We start from the raw sequence: 3,350 nt of genomic DNA, 5'->3' as shown, positions 1-3,350 counted from the left end.
TATGACATTATAAGTGAATTAAACCAGGCACAAAGACCCATACCATATCTTTAACTCATAAGGAGAATCTAGAAAAGTCAATCTCAATGACAAGAGATCAGAACAGTGTTCACCCTCAGGAGGGTAGGGAAGAGTGGAAAGAGGTTGGCTTACAGAAATAATATAAGAGTTAGATAGGCAGAATAAGTTCTGGTGTTCTATGGTACAGTGTATTACTATCACTAACTGTAATGCATCATGTGTCTTGAATTAGAGGCAACTATTTTAAACAAACGTTTTGTCACTGTTCAAGCAATCTGATTGCTTCAAATTACAAAGTTTCCCTTGGATATGAATCATCACTGACTATTTGGGGGTCATATTGCCACTTACACAGAATACCTTGTACATGTGTCAATTGAAGCCTTCCATTATTAGAATGTAGTTTTCTTGTTCAGTATCACTGGATCCTTCCCTTGAAACTATGATTATTCCTGTGTCTGATTTTTGCCTGTCTTCTTTATTTAACCCTTTTCTGAAATTATTTTTATCTCTTCAACATTGTTGTTTCATTTTTTTTCTCCATTAGCTTTGTATTCTTTCTTGCATTTGGTGATTGTGATTTTGGTGGTATTTTCTCTGGCTCTGCTTTTAATTTCATCTTCATTTATGTTTATTTTTCTTGCCTTTAACTTTGGTTGTTAGGCTTCTAACTCCTATTCTGCTGTTGGAAGGTCCAAAATTTGTGAGGTAATTAGGAACGTTTGTTGCTTTTCTCAAACCTGAGCTGCTAATTGTTAAGATAGGAGATGTGGAGACACACACACACACACACACACACAGAGATGATGTGTGAACTGGTGGATCATCCCTTGTTTTAAGCAGCCATAATCACTGCATGATCTGTATTGTCAAGAAAAAAGTCTTTATATGTCTTGTTTAATTTATCTAAAATGACTTCCATGAGTGACACTTTGGGAAAACTGCATAAAAGAAGACATTCTGCATGGAGCCAGCTCTTACTTCTCAGAACTGGAAACCTGGATGGAACACATGGGGGGCAAAAGGAGCCTGGAATATCCTGGAAGGCTGCAATGAGAACCTCCGCTCACATCCTCAACAACACATGTGCAAGATCACCACAAAAGCACTCAAACTCCAGGGTCGTGGGCGACTAACAACTGAGAATGGTAGAAAGTTCTTAAAGAGGGAATGTCTTCACTAATTGACAGCAGAACTAGCTCTGAACCAAGTTCATTTACTTCTCACTTGAAATGTCAAGGTTTTGAGGCCAAGCTCTTGGGGCAAGGAGAAAGATTTATTTGGAAAGGTAGCAAACCTAAAGGATGGAGGCCATCCTAGGGAGCTCCATTATGCTAAATGGTGAGACAGAGAGGGAAAGAAGGAGCAGAGGGATAATGGGCAGGAAAGAATCAATGACTGGAGACTTCTAGGTGCCACCCCCATGGCCCAGAACAGGACACTGTCTTAATTACTCTCATCTTGGTGTATTCAGCCTTCATGAGGAGGAGGTATATTACATAAGTTTAGTTCAAATTAATGTTGCAGAACAACTCTGGATGAACCATTTGATAAATGATTATTGTCTACATAGAGAGGTGATCAGAAATTGGACCAAAAGTTTCAGGTAGGAAAGGAGACAGTAACACTCTGAAGGGAAGAGATGGTAAAGTTTTCAATTCTGTTGGTCACCCATCAACAATTTGCAGGCCAAAATAGATTTAGTGCTTTCAGCAACTGTATCAATGTACACAAGTTGCTTGTCACCCCCCGGTTATTTTGCTGCAGCCGAACTGCAGCATATGTCCAAAATGAAAGAGGACAAAACTAAGGAGGTAAAGAAGTTGAGAATGTCTATGTAAGTTGTAGAAGCTTTGTGGAAGGTAAATCTCAAAAAGGTTGTGTTTGTGGGCTGGGGTTGTGGCTCAGTGGTATAGCGCTTGCCTCACATGTGTGAGGCACTGGTTCAATTCTCAAACTACATAAAAATAAATGAATAAGGGAGATCCAACATGGCGGTGGACGCGGAGAGATCAAGTCTCTGACCTCTTCAGCTGCGCGGGCATAGGGAGTCGTAAATTGTCTAAATGCTGTTTGCTCAGGATCACTAGGCAATGCTGAGCTGACGTGGATCTGGGGCGAACAGTCTGGGCCCCTCAGAACACACACACCGAGCCCGGATCGGCTACATTCAAGCTCCGTTTCGCCTGCTTCTCGTGACTCAGCACTAACGATCCCGCTGAAATAACTGGTTGGCCCTTATGAACTTACAGAGGTAAAAGCCAACCGAGCCTTCATAGGCAGTGGCCACAGGATTGAAACGGGGCTTGGGAGAGACAGTCAGGACCCACCCGTTGCATTGGTCACCCGGGAAACGGAACGAACGGTCACCATTTGCATGGGACACCACCATGGCAGAGAAGTGACGTCACGGGCGGAGGAGATAACTTCATTGAAACCAGCGCGACAGGTGTGTAATCCCCTAGCCATCTCTCTCCACACAGTGGGGAAACCTTAAGGGCCCCTCCCAGCTCTCCCGTAAGGGCCCCTCCCAGCTCTCCTATGAGCGCGATAGCCAGACCAAGGGAATCAGGAGTGGCGCGGGACTCACGGCGCAGAACTCCCGGCTACTGCTCCCACCAGTGCTGACAACTGAGGTCTCCTGCACCAGCTACCAGGGGCGTGGCTACCGGAGGGCAAGCAAATTCGCTGGGGGTTCTCAGCCCCAAGCTCTACAAACTTAGGGTCTGAGGGAGGCAAACAGGGAGAGTGTGCCCAGGCGTTCATGAAAACAGGGCTCCCAGGAGCAGAAGACCTGGCGTGTAGCCAGTATTGTGGTGAGCGTCACAGGTGAGCGGGGCCTGGCTTGAGGAAACACAAGAGAAGGCCCTAGGCACTCAGGATTGGAGACCCGCCCAGTCTGGGAGGAAGAGCTGCTGCACAGTGATTGGTTCCCACCTATTGAGAGGAGAAGCTTGGCACAGTGGGCACAGCTCCACCTACTAGAAGAGAAGTTAATCGAACTCTATGACTGCATTTATTATTATTATTATTTTTTCTTTTGTTTTTTTTCTTTTTCTTTCATTTTCATTTTTTTGTTGTTGTTTAACTTTTTTAAAAAATGTTTTTAATTTTTTTAAAATTTTTTTATTTTATTGTTATTATTATTTTTTAAATTTAAATTTTCATTTTTTTATTATCATTATTATTTTTTTTTAAATTTTTTTTCTTTCTTTATTTTCTATTTTTTCTTTTGTCTTTTCATTTCTTTTCAATTTTCTTATTCCCCCTTCCTTGAATTCTACCTGCCTACTCTCATTCTCTTTAGTGACTTCTTCCCTTCCCTTCTA

Source organism: Marmota marmota, unplaced genomic scaffold (genome assembly GCF_001458135.2).
Source record: "Marmota marmota marmota unplaced genomic scaffold, marMar, whole genome shotgun sequence".
NCBI classification, from domain to species: domain Eukaryota; kingdom Metazoa; phylum Chordata; class Mammalia; order Rodentia; family Sciuridae; genus Marmota; species Marmota marmota.
The sequence above is the reverse complement of the archived record's forward strand: the minus strand, read 5'-3'. Positions refer to the sequence as shown.